Source organism: Canis lupus, chromosome 13, assembly GCF_011100685.1.
Source record: "Canis lupus familiaris isolate Mischka breed German Shepherd chromosome 13, alternate assembly UU_Cfam_GSD_1.0, whole genome shotgun sequence".
In the NCBI taxonomy this organism is placed as follows: domain Eukaryota; kingdom Metazoa; phylum Chordata; class Mammalia; order Carnivora; family Canidae; genus Canis; species Canis lupus.
The window spans coordinates 24692504-24718255 of NC_049234.1; positions in this window are offsets into that span (position 1 = coordinate 24692504).

Genomic DNA, 25752 nt, shown 5'->3' on the forward strand with positions numbered 1-25752 from the left:
AAATGATAGTTAAAAACGATTTTACCATTAACTCATCCAAAAGTCTCTCATTTGAGACAGAAAAAATGGCACACCTTTAAGAGGATTCAGTCTTAAAATTGGGATGACCACCACCCTTGCCCATTTTCTCACCTCAGGTTGCTTTACTTCTTTCTGTCCACCCTTAGAATTGATCGTTTACCCATCATTTGTTGGCCTTTGATTATACTTGTGTTATAGAGACAAAAGTCCTTCAAGTTTCCCCTTTATTGCACTCGTTACAAGTAATCCCCATCAGTCAGCCAACTTTTCTTCTCGCTGTAATTAAAGTTCTGTTTTCTGTGTGGAGGTTCCTCAAAGAGTTAAAAATAGACCTGCCCTATGACCCAGCAATTGCACTGCTGGGGATTTACCCCAAAGATACAGATGCAGTGAAACGCCGGGACACCTGCACCCCGATGTTTATAGCAGCAATGGCCACGATAGCCAAACTGTGGAAGGAGCCTCGGTGTCCAACGAAAGATGAATGGATAAAGAAGATGTGGTTTATGTATACAATGGAATATTAATTACTCAGCCATTAGAAATGACAAATACCCACCATTTGCTTCAACGTGGATGGAACTGGAGGGTATCATGCTGAGTGAAGTAAGTCAGTCGGAGAAGGACAAACAGTGTATGTTCTCATTCATTTGGGGAATATAAATAATAGTGAAAGGGAATATAAGGGAAGGGGGAAGAAATGTGTGGGAAATATCAGAAAGGGAGACAGACGTAAAGACTGCTAACTCTGGGAAACGAACTAGGGGTGGTGGAAGGGGAGGAGGGCGGGGGGTGGGAGTGAATGGGTGACGGGCACTGGGGGTTATTCTGTATGTTAGTAAATTGAACACCAATAAAAAAAAAAAAAAGTTCTGTTTTCACCGTTTTGGCTCATGGATTTTCTGGGGTACTGAAGGTCACTAAATGTATTTGCTACAGTCTGTGGGTCAGCTGGAAGAGAGGCTCCAGTGTGCTAAAGGCACAGACAGCTCATTCCCCACACTGGTGGGACAGCCCTGGGCCTCTCCCTCAGGTTTTATTTCTCTCCTTATGGCCCAGGCTGTACTTGGTTTCTCAGGCCAGGCTAACTGTACCCAGAACCACAGGCCTGTTTTCTGCGCTGCCTTAACGGGAGCTCATCGGTGCCTCTTTAACATGAAGTGTCGGAGTTATTTTCGTCTTGTTAGTCTTAGTTTATTTCGGGTAGTCAGCCGAACACTGATCCATGTGTCTTACACCAGTGGTTCTCAATTTTTTTTTCCAAGTGCCTTGTCCTAGACTGCATTTAAGAAGTTGTCAGAACAGAGCCTAGAGGAATAAGAAAGGGGGTCAGAACTCCCTAGAGACCATCGACAGGGCCCCTCTCTCTACCTCTCAGCCAAAGCAAACTTACTCATTAGCAGAAGTGAGATCATTAGGACTGCTTCTGAGAAAGCCTACTTCTATCCCTAATCCAACATAGAAATATGGTTCTGTATTAAAGACCAAAGATTTAGACATCATCACAGGGTATATATTAGGATTGCAAAGATAAATGCTTTGGAAATTATGTTATCTGAGGAGGGTGATGTTCACTACGTGAACAGAAGACTTGTGGCCACATAGCTTTTATCTTCTAATATCTGTCTTGTGAAATTGGTAGCAAACATGTTCTGGGCATTTCTAGGAGGTGAAATTAAGTCCCATGAATGGATGAAACAAAGAGGAAGATTTTGGCTCAGACCAAGAGGAAGGGTATGTGTCTACCATGCTTGGCTATAGTGGGTAAGAGGTTTCATTTTATGTCGCTGCATCTTTGTATATTAAAGGTTATTATTCACAGTTGTCATATAAGGAAACCATGACTCAGAGAGTATCTGCCTCAGCTTGTTCTGCTTTGTAGGGGCCAAGGTGGATTCAAGGCCAGGATTATGTGGTCTTTCCCCTATGTCTTTCTGCATCCTTGGCCCATGGACCAGAGGTGTGCACTCATGGCCTGGGTCATTCTGTGTCCCAGTGACTCTCCCGCCATGGGAAGCATTGGGACAGAGTGTGTAACCCCAGAATCTCTTGCGAGCTTGCACCAGATGACCTTTAAGACTTGCAAATATCAGACCCTGATTCTAATTCAAAGCAAGGAATAATTGAACAAGTCCCAGTTTAAGAGCCTCATGGTGTTCTCCTTGTCCTGCACTGATCAATCCTTGTGTTCTTCCCACAATGCTGCAGAATAGCCTCCTTGAAAACCCATCTCAGCTCAGATCCACCGCTGCTCCAAAATCTGAACAGCTCCCATTTGCCTATAGAATCAATCAATCAATCAATCAATCTAAAGCACATTTCCATTTTCAAAGCCTGTCTTCCTTTTATTTTCAGCTCACTTAGTCCCCTTCACAGTGCTTGCTCTCCTGGGACACCATTCTTCTTACATTCTGATGCTCTACCTTTTGTAACCAGGCTGCTCCCTCCTGCTGAAAGAAATGTGCTTCTCTCTGACAGCTCTGCTCGAATGCCTTCCCTTCTGGAGGGGTCACCTCTCATGTCACCACTTCTGTGAAGCTTCTCCTCAGTGTCCAGCCAGAAATGGAATCTGTTGCTTGAATGTGGGAATGAATAGCTTGCAGCCACCTGATAGGATGCATCCCCACTCTTTGTGCTTTCAGGACTGTGTGTGCCCTCTGTCCTATCTCCTCATGAAATCAGTGGCTTCTTGAGGACAGGGCCTAGATCACAGTTATTCTTATCTGTTTGTCCCTTTATCCCCTCCACTGCCCAGTGCCCCCCACACACCAGGTAATCAGTGTTCCCTGGGATCCAGGGAGCTGGTGACAGGATCGAGTCACCAAGCTAACTTATTCCCAGAGCAACCTACTTAACACATTGTAGTGTCTGAAGAATTTGAGGTTACTGACTGGAGAGGAAGAGAAAGGAGGAGGAATATATTTTACCTGTTAATTCTTGCCTGGTATTTTTAGTCGTCTCATGAAAGATAAAAAGAGGGAAAAAAAGTGAAAGCTCTGTCGACAGTAAAAAGTAGACATCTATTATCTTCAACAAGTGTGTGCTCACTCTTCTCAGAACGAACTCAATTCATCTTTTAAATATTTTTTTCACATCCCTATAATTATTTCCTTTTAAAAAATTGCAATTTAAAAAAGAAAACTCCGTTTCAGAGAGGTTAATTAACTTGCCCGAGTAAATGGTGGAGATGTCGACACTCAAAGATTTCACTTCTCTTCATGGTCCATTCTGCCTCTTGGACCTGCAGACAGTTGGAAAATGAGTTGTTTGGGGAGAGTCTGCAGCTCCAGGAGGTGCTCCAGCTGATGTCATCTTGCTTCGAGTTTGAAAAATACAAAAATTAATAATGCAGCCACTACTTGAAGTTAGCAGACTTAACTTTTAGCTTCCATATTTGCTTCAGATCCCCCTCTCAAAGAGAGAGAGAGAGAGAGAGAGAGAGAGAGAGCAAGTGAGAGCGTTGAGAGCCATGTGCACTAAGGAGCCACCCCCCATGTCCTTAATTTTTGACTCTTTAACCATTAATCCATCTTTAGAAAAGTGAGTGATAAAAAGTAATGTCTCATCAGTCTGTGGGAAACTAAAGGAAAAAAATAGCTAAAGATATGTATATATGCAACATTTATTTTATTTATATATACTGAGCTATGCAGGGTTTTTTCTAAGTAAAAATAGATAACAGGAAATCATGCTTCAATCTAAGATTGTCTTTTTAGTGTGAGCCTTTTGGCCTAAGAAGCCACACGTGAGCCCTGTAGAGACATGTATGATCTCTGGGGTATTTACCAAGGAGAAAAGGAGCCTGGGCTGGGAGTCAAGCCCTGACCCTGACCCTGCTGCCACTCTGATGCATGAGGTTGGGCAGGAACTTTCACTGCTTCTGTTCTCATTTTTTTTTTCCATTTATCAAAGGATGACATTGGGTTAGAACAGGGTATCTAACCTCTGTGGTATTGATACTTTGGCTCAGGTGATTCTTTGTTAAGGAGGCTGTCCTGTGCCTTGCGTGGTATTTAGCAGCATCCCTGGCCTCTACCCAATAGATGCCTGTAGCACACTCCCCCTACTCCCATCCCTTTGAATTGTGACAACCAAAAATATCTCCAGACCTTGGCAAATGGCAAATGTCCCCATGTGTCCTGGGTGTGTGTATGTGTGTGTGTGCAAAAGTCAACCTTGGTTGAGAACCACTGGCTAGAAGCTTGTTTTACATTCACCAAATATTTATTGAGAACACCTGACTGGGAAGGCTGTGTGCTGGGTACCAGGGACAGAGAGGTAGACCGAGTCAATATCCTCCTGTCTTCATGGAGCTTCCGTCCAGTGGGGAACAGGAGTCTTCAAGCTGATGGGAGGCACTACGAGGTGCTATGGGCACAAACAAGAGTCAAGGATACTCTGGACCTGTTATCCTGGGAATATGTAAGCTCTGGATGGACCCTTTCACTTCTTAATAAATGACAAATTTTGGCCTGTGGCCCTTCAGAGAAGTGGAGGAAATGCACACTCCCATTTGGGGATAGAGAGCCATTGTAACATAGGCTCACAAATGGGTGGGGAAAAAAGGAGTGAGAGTACAAGATGGGCACCAGAGCAGAATGAAATGATTCTTTATGGTTAATTCTCATCTGTCTCTGGGGTGATGCTTTGGGCATGTTTCCCCCTCTCAACCACCATACTCACAAGAAGAATGCAGCAGGTTTCAGCCAGACCTGGTGCTGGGTATAGCTTTTCTTAGCTCTCAATTTTCATAGTCCTCTGGGGTAATTGTATTGTAATGAGATTATAGGACATTCTATACATAGTTTCTTTGAGAGGAAAGAAAAAAGTACTTTTAGAAGGTGGTTTCTTCCTTACAAACAATGTATTGATAGGATATTAAATTGATAGGTACAGTAGCATAGAGATGAAGAGTCCAGTCCAGGCTAAGGGGGCAGAGTACTGGGGTTCATAGCTCTGACCCAGACACTTATTAACTATGCAATTTCAAACAAGTTACTTGACCTCTCTCTTTTTTTTTCACTAGTAAAATGGAAACACTAATCGTATTTATACCTCACGATATTTTTATGAACATTAAAAGACTGAACAGTACTTGGCATATGGAAATCACTCACTAAATGTTTGAAAGAAATTCTGATGACTCTGGAAGTCACTGGGTCACTTGGATAAGGTCCTAGCTTACTTAAGGTTATGAGCAGATTTTCAGAAAGTACCGTTTAGTGGACCAAGTTATGTTCTTCTGAGCCCCTTCACATCCTTCTAACACAAGCTCAGTCCTGGTATGAGCTTCTGTTACTTATAAAATGGGAAAAATGAAACCTTATTTATCCAAAGTCAGGCATTTGAGCCAGAAGATTTCTGGAAAATCCCTCCCAGCTCTAAAACTTTTGGTTTTGAATTATTCCGGATTCTTACAAACTCTCTAACTTCTTTGGAACTACAAAATAGGAACAACTGATCTCCTGCTATGGTCCTTAAATATTAGGAGAAGACTTAAGAAAGACACTTTAGTTTATGGAGAAGAGTGTTTTGTAAGTCAGGATAAAAATATACCTTGATTGATTGGTTAAACACTCTTGGACTCACTTATTTCCGCCTTAAGACTTCTCTCTCCTTTTGTCCCTCTCCCTCTATTTCTTTTCCTCCTCTAATTCCTCAAGCCCTAAGTCAATATCCTTCAGGATGCAGACTTTGCTCGGATGCATCTTCTCTGCCAGAAGCAGCTCATTTACTTTGCACCACACACCTGCCTGCAGTGTCTGCAGTGGGGTAGTTCCCAGAGGAGCAGAACAGGGGTCTTTGAAACTTGCCCATCACCCTTTTTTCCTTAACTAGTTCAGACAGCCCATCTCTGTTGATTGTTGATTTATGGCTTACACATGTCAAGCTAACTATCTGTAGCTTTCTGAGCTGCTTTATGCATCTTTTGGCTACTTAATCCTCTTAGATCCAAGCCAAGGGAACTCAGAATTCCCATGGTTGATGTGAGCAATGAATATTCGTCAACTGACTGATTCTGAAAAATTTTTTTTTCCTAGAGGGCAGGAAACCAACATCTTTGTGCAACCACAACCAGACTGGTTCCCCTCTATTATTGAGTGAACATTCGCTGAGCAGCTTCTGTGTGTCAGGCTGTGTGCTAGGTACTGACATCATAACATTACATTCCCTTGGTGGGGGACTTATTAGGTAAGCAAGGCTTATGCACATCCACTCAACAAAGTTGCAGCCTTGTCTCCTGGGTCTGGAATCTTTGCACAGGATGAGGTTCAGATCACGGAACCCAGATGAAATGGGACTTAGAGTTCCAACAAGGAAAGAAGGTAATCTCAGTGGAATAGAACATTTCACCTTTCGCAGATGCCTCTGAACCACTGTCTTAGCTGCTGGGGAAACTCAGAGGATGGAGAGTAATTGACATCTAGACTTACCAGATTCACACATGGACCCTGAGAATATCTTCGAAGTCTGTGAAGGGGATCCTAGGAAAAAGCACACGCTCGACAGAATTGGTGTTGTCTGACTGGAATGGGTGTCCTCTCATACTGGGCTTGCAGCTTTCAGATGGACCTCTGAAGACAGACTTCATGTAGCTGACTTAGACACCTCAAGATCTGTGGGGCGACAGACGTTGCAGACTTCTCACTTGGCTGATTCACAGAACGTTAGAAATGAAAGGGTCCAAGAGTTGATTCAAGCTAGTGGTTCTCATAACTGGAACTGGCATCACCTGGAAGCTTGTAAACCAGAAAAAATCCAGGTCATAGATTTACTGACAGAATTAGGACAATCTCAATACATAGGGATTGGCAATCTGTATGTCTTTAAACATCTAGTCTAACTCCCATGTAAGGGGAGTCACTAGGCAAGATGTGCCAGTCAGACCTCATGGGGTGGATGCTGTCATTCAGTTCATTATTTTAAATATAGTTATCATTTCTGGAATATTCTTTACAAAAATCATGATTTCTATATTTTAATTTATGTAAATTTATGATTCCTGGAACCAGGTCAGAACACTTTTAAGACTATATCTCTTTGGGAAATTAAATGTCTGTCCCTAATACTAAGATGAATGTTTAGTTATGGTGACCACTATTTCTGTGAGGAAAGTGTGTTTGTGTGTGTGTGTGTGTGTGTGTGTGTGTAAGCACACTCACATAGGGTTTCTAGCAGTTGCTTCCAAAGTGTTGATGGTATGAGCCATGGCAATCTCAGATGTCCTTTGATATGGCCCAGTGTGGGAGGCCCAGTGTGGTCTCATTTGGATCACATGGAGATAGAACACCATGTAAAGTGAAATGCTTTGTTCAATGTTGAGGGATATTATTGATGAGCTAAAAAGGACACTATTCACAGCTGTGACTTTCGTGCTACTATTAGAAAAGATATTCATTCATTCCCTCAATACTCCATATTTAGTGAGCACTTACTGCATGCCAGGTACTCTCCTAAGCTCATTCTAGGGATTCAAGAACTGACGAAAGCCTTATATGAGACCGCTGAGGCTTTATGTTTAGGTGGGGAAATGCTTTCAGGTTAAGGGGCTGTTTCTCCACTGTCACGTGGCTAGGAGTTTGTGTGCATTTCTCTAGCCCCATCACTTACAAAATGTTCATTAAATGTGAAGGGCATCCTGGGAATAGAGTGTGCCTTGCTCCCACGAGTCCTACATCTCTTCTAAGTTTCCTCCTCCCCATGGACATTTTAATCCAGTCTCCCTTGCTCTCATAAAGTGGGCCTTGGAGCTTCTGATACAGCCGCATATACGCTGTTTTCATGGTTGTGTGAATCACACAGTGACTAATTCATCAAAAGTAATTTTTTAAAGCCTAATGGAATAATATCTCTGAATTGATACTCTCTTCTTTTAAAAGTGGTACGTTTTTCTATTTCTTTTCTAACACACAAAAATTATCTAGAAGGCCTTTTAAAAGTTATTCAATTTGTAACTATTCATTACATTTCTGTGCACAAGGAATAGCCTAAGTGTTTTACATAAGTGATTTTAATTTTACAATAATTCTGTGAGGTCTTCATCATCCGCATTTTGCAAGTGGGGAAACAGAGGCATAAATCATAGCTGAATTAATTTGCTGTGGAAATGAATAGAAAAGTGTAGAATCAGGATTCAGATTTGAGCTTGTCTAATTTCAAAGCTTACAATTAAAAAGGAAATCTCTACCCTGTCTCTTGATTATGTATATATTATCTATCCATCCATGTATCTATCCAAGGCATTGGGAGTCATAATTATCTGGATTTCAGGACCATTTAGAGATTCTCTGATTCTGAATCTATACTATAAGTTCTCTCTGTAAAGATTTAGTTTTCAGACACATCAAGTAGACTTTATGACAAGCACTGGGAACCTAAAATTGAAAATACAGTTGCAATAATACAGACAATTATAAAATCAAATTGAATAATTGCAATTCTGTGGTTTCTATAAAAGGTAAGTCCTGACTTCTTTTTTTAAAGATTTTATTTATTTATTCATGAGAGACACAGAGAGAGGCAGAGACAGAGGCAGAGGGAGAAGCAGGCTCCCTGTGAGGAACCCAATGTGAACTTGATCACAGGACCCTGGGATCACACCCAAAGGCAGACGATCAACCACTGAGCCACCCAGGTGCCCCAAGTCCTGACTTCTGTTAATCCTAAGGAGACCCTGAAGAGCAGACAAGCTATTAAATCCTATATTAATCCTTTACAGAGACCACACTGGATCGGACATAGATTAAAAAAAAAAAAAAACAAAACCCATATAAGAGGCAATCAAAAAAAAAAAAAAAAGAGGCAATCAAAATGTTACAGCAACTACCCCTATCTCCTTCTCCTTGAGCACATGCTCCATGTTGAGTGAATAAGTCATATGAACTTGAAAATGAAGCATGGGCTTTAGAGAGAAAGAAAAATGAGTTTGTCTCTATGGGCAAAGGCCACTATTGTTTCCTGGGATCAATGTCATCGATTTCGCACAATGGCAATAAGAGCAGTAGCTTTGAGATGCGGATGTTGACTAGCAGCAAAAGGCTAAGGATAGAGCTGTGGTATTGAGAGAAAATGACTTGACGTTTCTCCATCTACCAATAGGAAGACTTTGATTTATCTCTATTTCTCCAGTCTCAGAATTTAGAGCAGTTGTACTTGTAGTACCTTAAGCAGTGAGCCTCACAGAAGTGACAGTCACACTTGGAGTGTCAGGATCCGTTGCTGGCATTTGCATTAGAGAGGGTAAAGTGTGGATAAAGGATAAAGACCAGAAAAGTGTGCCTCCAACTTGCATGATCATAAATGCTACTTGGGCCTCATATCAGTTAAATGCCCATGATTTTATTATATAATGTCCACATGTTGGTGGAATTTATTTAGCTCCTATGTCTTCTGTCACTTGAATGGGGGTCAGCTGATCTAGACTGAATTTGGTGGATAGGGTTACTGGTCTCCTACCTTAGCTGAGCTGACTCATGGATCTCTTCTGGGATAGGTCCAGCCATTCCACATGTCCCTCATCCTTCTCTTGGGCCAATGGTGCAGCTGGGGCAAGTTTTCCTCATGCAAGAATAACTCTAAGCACATCAGTGCTTCCAAATTTTAATCACACAATGCTCACTGATGTTCCGTGGTGAATAGCATGGTCCCAGGGAAAGGTGGAGAGCTGAAACCATTATACGCTACACCCGAGTCTTCTGTTAAATATGTTAAAGGTGACATTCTGAATCAGAATTTCTATGGGAGTTGCCTCTGGCTCTTATCATAGAGCTCATTTAGATCCAAAATAAAAACCCTTTGAAGTATTATTTTGATATAATAAAATATGTACAAATGTGTGTGTATACCCACCCAGTCATCCCAGAGAAGTCAAGCTAACTGAAATTTCTTTCCAATGGAACTGTGAATCTTTCCTTAGTAGTTTCATTTTTTCTTTTCTTTTTTTTTAACAACCACTCTATTGAAATATAATTCATCCATACCATACAATTCACACATTTAAAGTGTACGATTCAATGGCTTTTAGTATATTCACAGAGTAATAAAACCATCACCATAATTAATCCTAGAACATTTCATCAACTCACAAAGAAATCCATACCTTTTAGCTATGACTCCCCAAACCCCCTTTTCTGGGTTTTAAGGTAAGGTTTTGGATGATTTCAAAAGGCATTTCTATTTGTGTGCTCCCCCAGAGTTTTGGAAATAACTGCATTATAGCACTTATTCACCTAGCAAGCCTATTATTTGTTTCTTTTTCTGTCTTTCCTATGAATCTGTAACTTCCTTGAGGACAAAATGATGTACCTTATTGGATCTTATGTTTTCAGCCTAATGCCTGGTATATCTCAGGGTTCAAATAAGGAAGGAAGGAAGGGAGGAAGGAAGGAGGGAAATTAGTTGTCATCAGAACACTTGGTTTAGTCTGTAGAATATGCTCCAGAGAAAATATCTCTGTGACCTATTTTGACAAGTATTCAGGAGGCAAAAAATAATATTTTTTCAAGGAAGATAACCATCTTGAATCTTGAATAGAATTTTTTTTGAGCTAGCTTCATCCCAAAAGTTCTGAAACATTTCCTTCAGAACCCTCAGAGGATTACGTGATGATTTTTTGTCTGTATTAGTTAAGATAAGCATTGGTTTACTACCACAGAGTCTTAGAGAGAAACAAGTCAAAAATTTATGTTTCTCTTCATATCAGTAGCTCAATAGATAGCTCATAAATGATGTAAGCCTTGCTCCACAAGACTGTCTAAGAAACCCCTCCAGAGCTTCATCATTTTCCAGGGTACCACCTTCAATTGTACTGTCTTGGAGGGCTCTCCTGTATTTCATGTTCCAGCAAATTGAGGAGGGCCATAGGACTTTAAGAGCTTAACTTAGAGGTTACATCACTTCTGGGTGGACGTGCTGGAGAATGAATCATATGGCCATCCCTAGCTGCACAAGGAGCCATGAGATATGCTCTTTATCCTGCTTGGATTTGTATCCAGACATAAGCTTCTTTTCTCTAAAGGAAAGGGGGAGAAACTGAATATTAGGAAACAGCTAGTTGTGCCTCCCATGCTGCTTTTTAAAGTATTAGTAGGCAATGTGATACTGACTTCATCTTCCTTCAACTTTTGCATATTAACTACTTGGAGGCCTGAAAAATTATTGGGAGTTTTAAACGTGTTTTGCTCTCTTCTCCATGTTTAGATATGTTTTATGGCATAGAAAGAAAACAGCCCGTTTATAGCATTGTCTTCGACTGTTGTAAATGAAAATGCATTTCAGCCAAATTATAAAATAAATGGCTTTTGGTGAGCTACCCCAGAAAACTTAAAACCACTTAAAATATTGTTTCTATGGGAAAATGGCTTTGAATTCTTAAATGGATCTGACGAAGAAATGTACTTTTGGAATGAAACACATTTGGAAGTTGGGAGCTGCGAAATGCGTGTAGGTTTACACATAGGAAGTAACAGATGCGATTTATTGGAGCACTTTCTCAGTAATGCCTTACACAACACTCCAGCACCTTCACTGTGCAGCCAGGACTAGGGAAGTCCGGATCCAGCTTCTTCCTTTCTGCATAAGTTTGTCTTGGTTTCTCTTTTTCACTTCAAACATTTTAAGCTTGTCATCATCAAGTTGTTTAGTTGCAAAGTTGTAGCTAGAGTACAAATAAAAGGATAGATGAGAATATCTTAAGCTGTTTGAGTTATAAGCTAGATCAACACTTCAGAGACCATTAATTTAATTTTTTTACAGATTTTTATTTATTCATGTGTGAGAAAGAGAGAGAGAGAGAGAGAGAGAGAGAATGATAGTGAGAGAAAGCAATAGCATGGGGGGTGGGGAGAAGAAGCAGTCTTCCCACTGAGCAGGGAGCCCAACACAGGGCTCTATCCCAGGATCCTAGGCCCATGACCTGAGCCCAAGGCAGATGCTTAACCAGTTGAGCCACCCAAGCACCCCCGTTAATTTAATTTTAATAAATGCAATGGTGGCCTTCTTATTCTAGAACATTGCTACAAATAGAGTTTTACTTTTTTGAAATAATACATAGTGTTTATGTATCCTCACATCAAAATAGCTCCTAATGGGATGGTTTGAGTCCAGAGTTCTGCATTTCTGGTTAAAGGAATTATAATAATGATCTTAACTGTCCTTCCCCAAAATACTCCCTGGCCCCACCTCACTCCATGCCTCAAGCATATGCTTAGCCTGCGAATTGGATAATCCAGTACTGATGATAGAATTTAACTCCCAGTTCAGTCTCAACCAGAAAATTCTCTTTGTGCATTCAAAAATATTTATTACATGCCTATTAAGACAGTACTTGAATAATGTTCTGAGCATGGGGAAGCAGATGTTGGGCAAGAGTTACAAATCACACTCCCAAAGAAACTGACTCTCTACTGGGGAAGACAGACAGTAAGTAGACAGTTACAGGGAATGAGGATTTTGTTTGGGGGAATAGTGTGTGCCGTGGAAACAGATTGCGGGGATGGATGTCTTAGACTAAGGGTACCAGAAAACCTCCCGAGAGGAGAATGAGTTGCAGTAAAACACACTCTACAGACAGAGAGAAGGTGACTATATATCTTAGTCAGAAATTACATCACTGGGCAGTGAGGTGTGGGAGGAAGGGGAGAGGTTTATCTTAGCACCTATGACTTACCTATGGGAAAACAGCTAGCACACTAACATCTAAAAACATTGAATCAATGAATGTTGGAATTTCTGTCCATATTGCTGATGACAAGAAAAAATTTTTCTGCTCATTCCAAGAGAGTAATGACCTTACGTATCACTTTCTTTCCAGATCAGACTAATGCTTCCTAAGATTGCTTGGAAACGTTAAGCTGGTTAAAGAGTCAAGAATTTATTATAAATTTAAAAAAAAAAGCTCTAGTGAAGAGATTGGAATGTAGCAACTCTATGAGATCATAAAATCAGAGTGTCAGAACCAGCAGGAGCTCTAGAGGGGGTCATGCTGTGTCTTCCATCTTAAATGTGGGAAATGAAGTTGCTGAGTATGTGTGTGTATGTGTGCAATGAGTGTATAAAATTCAGAGAGGAGAGTCCTAAAGAGATCTACAAACCAAGGGGGGCTTTCTCAACTTAGAAATATAACAAAAATGGCAAGTTAGACTTTTGGCGGGAGAGAAGTCTATCAAAAGATGAACTGGATAGTGATTCTAGGTTAAACAGAAGAATATATAAAGGCAATATTAAAAGGCAGTCAAGGAATCAGACAACTGGAGTTAACCACCTTGAAACAATATAGAAATTATTGAGATTTTATTTATTCATTCATAGAGTCATTAATTGACTCACTCCTTCAAAGATTTTCTTGAGCAATTAATATGTGTTTGGTGTTAAGGATACAGTGATCAGTTACCTTTTATTAAGCAAGATAGAATTCATGCTCACATGCAACATTTACCTAGTGGGAGGTGATAGGCAATTCAAATATGGTGTTAAATTCTAGAATGTGAGAGAAAGGGACAAAGGCATATAGATGGTGTGTATAACGGGTTTCCACTGAAGGCTTTTCAGAGGAATCACATATAATCAAATATATGAAAGATAAATACGACATCATCGGGTGAAATCAGGCAGAGTACAGTGAGAGCTCAAGGTTCAAGGAATAGCTTATATAAAAGCACAGACATCAGAGCATAATATGTTGGAGGCCAGTAAGGCACATGGACTGTACCTGCACAGCACTAGGTCTCAGTTCTAGGACAAATAAGACACAATTTATGCTGTTCTGTAACAGGTCACCCCCCCCCCCACCTCCCCACACCAGGATTTCAGAGAAAACTATTCAATAGCTCTTCTAAAATCATTAATGCTAATTTTTAAATATTCTTTACTTTGCTTTCTAGGGTCAGGAGTGAAAATCCTGGTTCACTGTGGTTGGCGGGGGCAGCGCAGGGGTGGGGGTGAGGTGGGGAGCTATATGATTAATTATTTCCTGCCAGTGAATTGTGAGTGGAAGGCATGCATGTCATTTCTAGGTCAGAGTATTTACTCACCAATATAACATACCCTAGAGCTTTCTTTGGCGGCGGCAACCCAGCAGTATTCCATACAATGCCTGTTCCATCATCCTGGGGCTCACAATGAGGTTAATATGGAACAGACGCCCCATCTGGCATGTGGTACAAATGATAAAGAAATGTTTTTGATTTAAGGTAATTTTTTTGCTCTTCACTGAGATGCAGGATTTGCTTGTTACAAAGCATCACCCAACCCACTATGACAGATACAAAATAAGAAACAATTTTAAATTGAATTAAATGAATAATCATTTAAAATTTGTACCTCTATTAGGTGCCATGGCTGCAAAGTCTAGAAAGACAGGTGCTCTGCCCACCATGAGCTTAATCAGGGGGAGACAGACTCATGATCAAATCAGTTGGTTGCCAGGAGGTCAGTGACAAAGAGAAGCACAAGATATGGTGGGAGCACACAGAAAGGCCTTGCATTTCAGCTAAGGGGGGTATGGAAGTGAAAGAGGGCCAAACTGATTCTAGAAAGACACCAACAAGAAAGCCAGTTGAAATGATGGAAGAGGACATTCCAAGCAAAGAAAAGAGTAGGTGGAGAAATATAAAGAGATTAATCCCTACCTTAAGCAGGCAGCAGGGCTTCTCCTTGTGAGGACTGTGAAGTCTGGCTTTTTTTAAAGGCATTTTAAAGACATTTTTAAAAGACAATTTAAAACATAAAGTGTACACAAAATATCAATTTTAGAGCTCATTGTCACTAGAGACTGCATATTTTTGTTCCCCCCAAATTCATATGTTGAAACCTAAGCCCTAGTGTGATGGCATTTGGATTTGGGGGAGGAGCCCTCATGTATAGGGTTAGTGCCTTTCTAAGATGGACCCCAGGGAGGTCCCTTTCGCCTTTTGCCATGTGAGGTTACAGTGAGAGGGTGGCTGTGAACCAGGAGGTGGGCTCTCACCAGGCGCTGAATGAATTCCCAGCCTATAGAACTTTGAGAAATAAATTTCTATTGCTTATAAGCCACCTAGCCCATGGACTTCCATTTTGGCAGCCTGAAAAGACTAAGACAATGGTCTTTATGGATTTCCTGTAACTTGAAATCAGGCAGGGCTCAAAAAAAAGGGGGGGGGTAGAGAAATGTCGGAAACAACCAACAATCAACCAAGTATCATTGGTAGAAGGAACAGTCCCTTATTTCTTGGGAATCCTACAGAGTGAGGGCTAAGGAGAGCTACAGGCTTCTGCTTGAGCTTCATGTTCAGATCCTAAGCATCTCAAGACCTCTCAGTCTCTGGAAAGGGAAGCAGGGGACAATGCCACACCCTCACGGCACTTGCCACACCTGTGCACACTTCTAGAGACCAGAAACCTCTTAAAGCCACAGTGTGGCTGGGTGTGCTTCCAAGGCTCTTTAACAAGAAGAGAAACCTGATGGAAAAAGAATTTCAGCTTACCCCATGGCTGTTTCATTTGGAGGGTCTGTCTTTGTTTGGATATGGGGTAGAATGTGCATTTACACATTGTCCCAGTTTTCCTGAAACCCACTCCTCTTCACCTCTTTACCAAATCATAGCCATGTATCCACATGCTCATTTTTCTTAATTAAATATATGACAGTTTTTAAAAATGACTTCTCTTTCCATTCTAATTAGATGCTAGCGATTCTGCTTTCTCTGCTAATTACCACATATCTTCCTTCTGAAAACTATATTTATATATATATATAAAACTATATGTGTATTTATATGCACACATGCATTTATGTGTGAACATATGCATGTGCATATATATATATATATATATATATATACACACACACACATATATATACACACACACACATATATAAAATTGAAATTTTAATAACCTGCCTCTTAGGAGAATGCATCATTGATAAAAATATCCCTGCCTTGGGTTGGTGGTTTTCTGAGATTTCAATTTCAATAGTTTCTTCCATATTAGGCTGCTTTCATCTCAGAGGAAATAATTATATCCAGGTTTGGCTTTGTTCAATGGGGCATGACTACACCAGAATGGGTCTCTTCCTGAACAGAAAAAGAAAATTGAAAGGAAAAAAAAAAAATATATATATATATATAAAGGCCTGACACGCCAAACCCCAAATTATCTAAATCCACTTTCAATAAAAAGCTTGGTGGCTTGGTAAAGATGTGATGACTTTTGAAGGCAAAATCCATTGAAAAATCCCATTTCCCATGCTGTAAGGTTAGGAGAATAAATTACACTCGGGGAGGAGGGGTAAGCTCCTTTCGACACGTAATAAAGCAGGTGGCTTCATTTGAATTTTCCCATTAGGGCTCCTGGAGCGATCTCAGAAATACGTTGGCCTCGCAAACTGTAACTCAGCCTTGGCTCTCTGACTCCAGGACTCACACAGTTTTTCACAAAGCAGAATTAGAGTTTGGATTACTTGAAATGTCCAGCAGGAAGTTATTTGTTACCATGTTGGGTTTCCTATTTGCCAAAGAATATTAAATAGGTTTCTCATTTTCCACAGAATGTTAATAATCTGACTTGCCAGCAGGCAAGTGCCTTCCAGTCTTTTCTTTGGTTCCTTCCGTCCTGTTTTCGCACCATGGGATCCGTGAGGGTGCTTCCATCACCTGTGAGGAGGGGTGCTTTCTAGATGAGCATCTGGTACTACTGCACTTACAACTGATGTCAACAATAACCAGCCCAAATGTAGGCATTGCCGGGAGACGTGTGATGAAGTGGGCCACAGAGAGTCTTGTAACATCCTTTGGTTCCTTTGCAAATGAATATTAAAGGATCCAGAACAATATAACAAAAATGGTCCCTGTCCTCATGTGGCATACAATCAGAAGAGACCTTACAGAGGTAATTAGCCACACATGAATTCATTCTAATTTTGAAAAGTGCTATGAAAGAGATGTATAAGGCATATCAGAGAAACTAAAAAATATACCTGTCCTACCCAGACTAATAATTTGGTACAGATTAAGAAAAATACTTGTTTACCTTTTATTTAACAGAGGCAGGACAAAATGGACTTAAATAAAAAATTCACTCCATTTTACTAAAGGAACAGCAAATAAGCTCTTTGAAGGCTATGCATGAGAGTGAGAATGCATGTTGGCATGGGCAAGCAGGGTTTTATGGCCATGCCTTTTTGGGGGCGGGGAGGGGGTGATGTCTCAGCAGCCTGTGCACAGTGACAGATCCACTAGGTCAGAGGAGTATAGACCTCCAGGCTACCTACGTTTCATCTTTGTTTAGAGCTATGATGTAGTTCTAACATTTGGGTTCTGGGTATGTGATTTCTCTCTGTGCCACAGCTAGGAAGTTTGCAGAGGGCTTCTTCTAAGCAACCCACATAACCTAACGGCTTCCCTCTTTTATATTTCTTGCTGCACCCATTGGGACTGCACGGCCATGTGACCCCGTAGGACATTGCTAGGGACTCCTAGCATTACTGAGTGAGATATTCGGGGCTGGTCAGAGATCACCCTAAAGCGGGGATGGGAGAGAAGAAGCAAGAATTAAAAAAAAAAAAAATACATTCTGTTACTCACTCTATCACCCTAACCATTACTCCTTGGTTGGCAGAGTCGTCAACTGTCAACTAACAGATGTAATAGGCATTTGTGGAAGGATTATGGGGAGCCAGAGCCCATGCGAAGCCTAAACCTCCTTCTTTTGCTCTGGTCACCCGTGTTCTCTAGCAACACAACTACTTTTACCCTCGATGCCTTCTACTGTGCTAACCTCACCTCAACCTGTATCCAGACAGCCCAATACTCTGGCAGCAAGCTGACCGCGAGGAGGTATGTGGCTAAGGGCCACATGGACAAGTGAGGTACAAGTGACTGTGGTGCTCCTACGTGGGAGCATTTAGTGCTGCATGTCATTCTCATTCCTTTGAATTGTATTCCATGTACAAGTATTACTTACTCACCTGATCAAGGAGCTCCTTGAAGGTAGAGTCTATATTTCGCTCACTTGTGTCCCCTGACCCATAGTAGGTGTTCAATAAATGGTTGAGGAATAAATAAACTTCCTCAAGCTGGCTCTTGCTGGGCTCCGCCAGACACTGGAAGCTGGTGGGAAGTCTTTCTATTCAAAAAAGAAAACACTGCTAGCAGTATAGCCTGTCATTTGGCTGGGCTGGGGGTGCGTGGGTGGGTGGTACAAACAAGAGGCCACGGCCACGGAGCCTGTGGCCCACATGTAGCCAGACTTCTGAGACACTTATTTGAATTGATCAAAATTATATACCAAAATAGTTCTTCCTGTGAATTCACTTCACTGACTAAAGCAGAACTGATATTCTGAACATTGCTGGCAAAATGTTGTCTACGTTTCTGCGGTTCTTGTTCTCATTTATGTTTTCTTTTGCAATTTCCCAAGCAGACAACATCTTGGGAGGCATGTTAAAGGATCCAAAATATGAATATTAACATAAATAATTTGCTTTCATGTCACCCTGTGGATTATTGGGATTCTGAATCTCAGCTGACTGCCGATAATAGGCCTCTCTTAAAAAAAATACACATCACAGGCAGGCTTAGCCCAGCAAGAAATATTTGCTTCAATTTACACTCAAGGGTGTGATTTACTTTTCTGGAATCAAGACCAATTTACGTGTTGCCAGTTTTGTTAGTTTATTGCAGGAACCTGAGTTAACGCTTCCACGGTTCTGGATTATAATGACATCCCAGAGCAAAGGTCAGCAAGCTGTGGGCCACATCCAGCCCACCAGCTGTTTTTGTAAATAAGGTTGTATTGGACACAGCCACACCTGTTCACTTAGATACTGTCTATGCCGGCCTTCCCACTACGACCACAAGACTGAGTAGATGTGACAGGAGCTGTATGACCCGCAGAGCTGAAAATATTTACTATCTGGCCCTTTCCAGGGAAATATGCTGCTCACTGTCCTAACACACAGGATAAATTAGTTCTCCAGTGGCTGCCCTGTCTGGCGAACTCACCTAATCTGACATGGCAGGAATAGCGAAGCTCAAAAGGTAAGTGGGAATAAGCAGGTAAATGGCAGAGGGAGCGGTTCAGAGGCTGGAAGACCCTCAATCGGGGAGAAATCTGAGGAATCAAAAGGAGGCTGCTATGATCAGAGCTAAGGGAAAGTCCGAGAGTTATCCATGGTCAGGCTGCAAAAGCCCTCCAAAGCCTGACGGCGCAAAGCCTCATAAGCCACGATAAAGTTTCCAGATGTTTTGACCATTTCAGACTTTCTGTATCCAGAGACTGTGTTAAAAATTAAAACCCAAGCAACACAAAGCAATCGGGGTGCTGGCTTTGCCACGGCCACGTCTTGTTCTTTCCCTGCACGTGAAGCACTGTCAGCCTCTCCCGCTCCAACGTGACCTCTGACCTCTGGCATCCCCTTGGTGAGCCTGGCGCATCCCTCCTCGGCATTCCCCACATGCAGCTGCACTCTGGGCCCTGGTGGGAAAGCAGAACGCAGATCAGGCCATGGGCCTCTGGCCTCCCAGGCTGTCTCCCGCCAGGGCTTCTGGGAACCTCGGTGGTGGTGCCAAGCCCGATGGCAGTGGGCCTCACAGAGGACAAGGCAGGCACACAAAGGCTGGGTCCCTCTGTGCCAGATCCCATGCTCTGATGCTGCCAGGGTCTGCTGGCTGAACACAAAAGAAGCCTTTCTTCCTGCATTGTCCATTTTCTAGGAATTCAATCCGACTGGAGGCCACAGGGCAGGAAATAGCTGATGGTGAAGGTTTACAGCATGGGTTTCAAGTTGGTTAGGAGATTTGAATCACCACGTTCAAACTTACGAGCTGTGTGACATTGGGTGAGTGGCTGACATTCTCTGAGCCCAAGTCTCTAAGTCTATAAAATGGGGATACCAGTATTAACTCGAGACCATTGTGCTGTCATAGGAGATGGGGCTCGCAAAGCCAGTGCAGAGCCTGATTTCTGAACCAGTGTTTATTAATTAGGGATGATTTCACTGGGCTTTTGTTAGATCCTTTGCATCTCCCTCCTCCTCCTCCTCCTTCTCCTCCTCCTCCTCCTCCTCCTCTTCCTCCCCCTCCTTCTCCAAAATGACACATCTAACAAAGAATATTGGGTTTGACTGGGCTGGCAGGGGAGCAGCATCACATGCTTGTGCTGCGTGGCCCAGGATGACATCAGAGGCCTCATCCGTGCCTATGCTTCCCCAAGCGCCTCCCCATACCTTCAAACAAGGCCTCCGCCTGGCACAAAGACCAAGAAAAGGTTCCAGTCCCTTGAGGTTGGAGAAGAAAGCAACTGAGAAGAAACAAGCTATTAATATTAATGCTCCAGGAAGAGGAGAAGAGAGAAAGGACACAGGCGCCCAGAAAGAATGACTCCATATGGCTTTGATGTGTTCCTTTCCACAGGATGGGCGCGGCGTGGGGAATACAGAGTAGTGGGGAGGAGGGAAATGAGGAGGTGGAGGTGCCCTGGCAGCATCTGAGAAATTACGGGAGCTGTGGGGAGTAGATTTGTCTAGACGAAAAGTCAGCCAGCCACACTGCCATCTGCAACCATCAGAGAATAAGCCTGCAAGAGAAAGGGAAGCCCCCTGGCACCCTGGTGGCTCCCAGCAGTGGGGGTAGGGGAGTTCCTGGGGAGCACCTGGAATTACTGAGACCCCTCCCAAGGGTCCCTCTTTTTGTGGACCTCCAGGCAAACGTTTTCGAGCCTGGGGTCCTATTGTACATTTTAATATCTCCCATGGATATACTATCTGTCTGATGCCTAAGAGTTCATTCAGTCTTTGCAGTCTGACCTAGATTTCATACTTTTTTTTTAAAAAAAGGTTTTATTTATTTATTTGAGAGAAAGAGAGAGAGAGAGCAAGCACGAGCAGGGGAGGGGCAGAGGGAAAAGGAGAAGCAGGCATCTCACTGAGTGCAGAGCCCAACGTGGGGCTTGACACAGGGGCTCTATCCCAGGACCCCGTATCATGACCAGAGCCGAAGACAGATGCTTAACTGACTGGGCCACCCAAGCACCCCCAATCTGACCTGGATTTAAATTCCATCTCTATCTCTGTCTGGCTGGTGTCATGTTGGGCATATTATTCCACCTCTGGGATCTTCTCTTTCCTCTTTTATAAGTAAATTAAATAGCAGTAAGTGAGGAAGTAGTTTATGTGCCGGACCTCACAAGAGTGGCTGGTATCATGAATGTTAGAGCACGTTCCCTTTCTCTCCCCCATACCAGTGACAGCAGAGAGCAAGGTGGTGAAGGAACGATAGCAAATTGAAATATCTTGGGATGATATGTTACTAGCAGCACAGATGTTGCAGACTCTGCTGAAGGAAACAAACTTCCCTGGAATACTGAAGGTAAAGCCTCTGTATGTTGAGTCGACTGTGATCCTTTTGCACACGTAGAAGTGAGGATCTGTCTCCCCAAAGTAAAGATACATGAAGATCTTTACTTCATGTAAAGCCCTGCATTAAATGAAAAGAACTTCATAGAGGCAGAAAGAAGGGGAGTTACAGGAAAACTTAGATGATATTGGACTAAAGGTTTTCATCATTTCTTCCATGATGAGGAATCTTGGGTGAGTAGCAGAAGCCCCACCAAATAACACCTACAGTCTGTTGTACATAATAAAACTTTATTTAATTGTCCAGTAAACTCTATTTGCCATACTGTATAGCAGCTTTAGTCTCATTCAAGTATTTCTTTTGATCATGTTTATAGTTTTACATTAAAGAATCCTTGATGCATTAAACCCAACATTGATGGAATCTACCTGAATATTGTTAACATTCTGTTGCCCAGAGAGGAGCAGGACCTTATTAGGCAAATCTCCTCAAGAATCCTGCATTAGGGAAAATATCACAAGTAATTTTGGCATGGAGAAGGCCCTTCTAAACAAGACAAAACCCCCAAAAGGTGTAACAGAAAAGGTGTAAAAGAAAAGACTAACAAATTCAATTACATAAAAATGGAACATCTCTGCCCAGGAAAAAAAGCAGAACAAATGACAAATGAAGGACTGATTTCCTCAATAGGTAAAGAGCTGTAACAAAGCAATAAGAGACCATTTAGCCAATAGGAACATGAACAGGGAAAAACATGAACAGTGCGAGTGATGAAAAAGAAGTAAAGTTGGCCTATAAGCAAATGAAAAAAAATGTTCAGCATAGCTTATTATTAAAGAAATGAACATTACAACACCAATGCAAAGTTTGTCTAGGTTGGATTCACAAGCATCAATTTGACGGTCTCATACTGGCAATGTATGAAAAAGTAAGCATCTTTATCAAAGATTGGTGCAAAATGTTGAAAGGTGATTTGGCAATAACTATTAAAACTTTGATAAAAATCCTTGGTCATGGGGCGCTTGGGTGGTTTAGTTGGTTAAGCATCTGCCTTCAGCTCAGGTCATGATCCCAGGACTCCACATTGGGCTCCCTGCTCAGTGGGGAGCCTGCTTCTCCCTCCCCCTCTGTCCCTCCTCCCTGCTCATGCTTTCTCTCTTTCTCTTTCTTACTCTGCACTTTCTCAAATAAATAAATAAATAAATAAATAAATAATAAATAAATAAATAAAATCTTTAAAAAAATGCTTAGTCAGGCTCTTACACTGTTGGTGGGAATACAAACTGATGCAGCCACTCTGGAAAACAGTAGAGACCCCTCAAAAATTTGAAAATAGAGCTACCCTACAACTCCACAATTGCACGACTAGTTATTTACCCCCAAGATACAAATTAGTGATCTGAAGGGGCACCGGCACTCCAATGTTATAGCAGCAATGTCCACAATAGCCAAACTATGGAAAGAGATAAGATGTCCATCAACAGATGAGTAGATAAAGAAAATGTGGTTTATATAAATATATATGATATATACTTTACATATTTAATATATATTTATATATAATATATATACAATATATATAATATATAATGAATAATAGCCATCAAAAAATGATACCTTGCCATTTTCAATGATGTGGATGGAACTAGAGGGTATGATGCTAAGCAAAATAGGTCAATCAGGGAAAGACAATTATATATGATTTTACTCAGATGTGGAATTTAAGAAATAACAGAGAGGAGCATAGGGGAATAGAGGGAAAAATAAAACAATATGAAATCAGAGAGGGACTTATTTAGATCATAAGAGACTCTTAATTATAGGAAACAAACCGAAGTTTGCTGGAAGGGAGGAGGTGGGAGGACGGGGTAACTGGGTGATGGACATTAAGGAGGGCACGCGATGGAATGAGCACTGGGTGTTATATAAGACTGATGAATCACTGACCTCTACCTCTGAAACTAAAAATACACTATATGTTAGTTACCTGATGTATTTAAAATACATTTTAAAAAATTCTAAAAAGCTCAGCAAGGGACTAACATGCTAAAGAGATCCTAAATAGTGTATCTTACTGATACACATGCACATATGAACAATGGTGTATGAACATAATGGTTATTTCAGTATATAATATCAAAGATTAGCAACAAACTGAAGAAGACACTGTTAAATATACTATGGTGCATCTATAAAATAGAATACTACACAGCTGTGACAAAGGATGACAAAGTTTGTCATGTGATATGTGTGGGTGAGAGAGAGAGAGAGAGAGAAAGGGAGGATGCATAATCACAAATACATTTTGGTCAACTCCTGGGTCTTGTAATTAAGTTAATCATGTCCCTCTTTACCCATCTTCAACTTCTTTTGGAAGGATAATGCATGTATGAAAGTGCATAAAACAAAATATACAGTTCAATGAGTCATGACAAGGTGGATATTGTATAACTACTAATCTTATCAGGAACTAGAACAGTGTCCATACCTCTCTTTTTACTTACAAGTTGATGGAAGCTTTCTGTCACTTAGAGCCTTTATTTCCTTCCCTATAAGTCAGGGACATTGACAATCCTTCTGCCATTGTGCCCACCCATCTCACAATGTACTTTGTGAGGAATGCATTGTGTTTATAAACGGCAGGGAGCTTTGCAAGTGGAGAAGATAATGACCATTCAGTTTGATTGATGTATGAGGCCTGCAAGGGCATCTTGCTTGAGGGTCATCCCTATGGCCTTCAATGCCCTGGGAAGACAGGAGGCTGGGAAAACAACAGCGCTCTGAGTAGAATGAACTGTTGGTCAGTATTGTTCCAGGAATTTTGATAGACAGCCATCCGGTTCAATCTGCCCTGAGAATAAAGAAGCTTCCTCATTTCTCTCAATCTGTGAGTTCTGTAGAGATGGTGCCCTGTAAGGTTCTGGAAGACTCTCTCAGAGTTGTCCCCTTGCTAGAGTTGTCTGCAATGACTAGAGGAGGGATCCCTTTTCAGTAGCTGCGAGCAATGTGAAGCAATATGCCTGTCCTACTGGGTTCCTTCTGCTGCACTCTAGCTGTGTGACCTCAGACAAGTCAACCTCACATAGCCTGAGTTACCTATCTCTTTGAGGATACACCTAGTCCCAACCTCACTGGGTGCTGTGAGGGCCACTGCAACATGATCCACATAAAGTACCAGTTAAGTGCCTCACTTGACTGATGCTCAGAAATGTTTGTTCTGTTAATCTCAGAAGGCCTAACTGGATTCATCAAGCAGGACGAGATTGATTGCAGCATATGGGCCTATATGTTTTCTAGAGCCAAAGGCAGGCAGGCTAATACAGACCCAGAGACTAGAGCTGTGGTTTTATGGCTGGTGCAACACTCAGACAACTCTCTATTGCTTCTAGTAGGTTTTTCTTGTACTAAGTGACAGAGGACTTGTATACTCTTTAGTGACACATGGGGCTTGAAGTGGGCGGACAGGGATCTATCAGGCTTACATAGGGGGAAATGAGAGTAAAAAATCCTTTTTTGTGTGTGGGGGGGGATGTCAAGGGCAAAGAGGAGAGAAATAATGACAGAAGTATCACCATAAAATATTATTTTAGGACCAGACTAGCATAAAATGTTCTTTAAGAGAAATATTATTAATTTCTCTTTCTTCAGTCTCATTGTTAGTGTCTAGAAATGCCACTGACCTCTGGGCATTGATTTTGTATCCTGTCACGCTGCCAAATTGTTGTATGAGTTCTAGCAATCTTGGGATGGAGTCTTTTGGGTTTTCTATGTAGAGTATCATGTCCTCGATGAAGAGGGAGAGTTTGACTTCTTTTTTGCCAGTTTGAATGCCTTTAATGTCTTTTTGTTGTCTGATTGCTGAGGCTAGGACTTCCAGTACTATGTTGAATAGCAGTGGTGAGAGTGGACATCCCCGTCTTGTTCCTGATCTTAGGGGAAAGGCTCCCAGTGCTTCCCCATTGAGAACGACACTTGCCGTGGGCCTTTCATAAGTGGCCCCCAAGATGCTGAGGCATATTCCCTCCATCTCTACACTCTGAAGAGTTTTGATCAGGAATGGATGCTGTATTTTGTCAAATGCTTTCTCTGCATCTATTGAGAGGATCATATGGTTCTTGGTTTTTCTCTTGCTGATATGATGAATCACATTGATTCCTAGATATCATATGGGTTTTGGTGAAATTGTGGGGGGTATCGATTCCTTGAGTTCTCTTTCTGTTTCTTCATCATTGGTGTATAGGGATGCAACAGATTTCTGTGTGTTGATTTTGTATCCTGCAACCTCACTGAACTCATGTGTCAGTTCTAGCACATTGTTAATGGAGTCCTTCAGGTTTTCTTTTTTTTTTTTTAATTTCACATTTTTAAAAAATATTTATTTGTTTTTAAAAAAGATTTA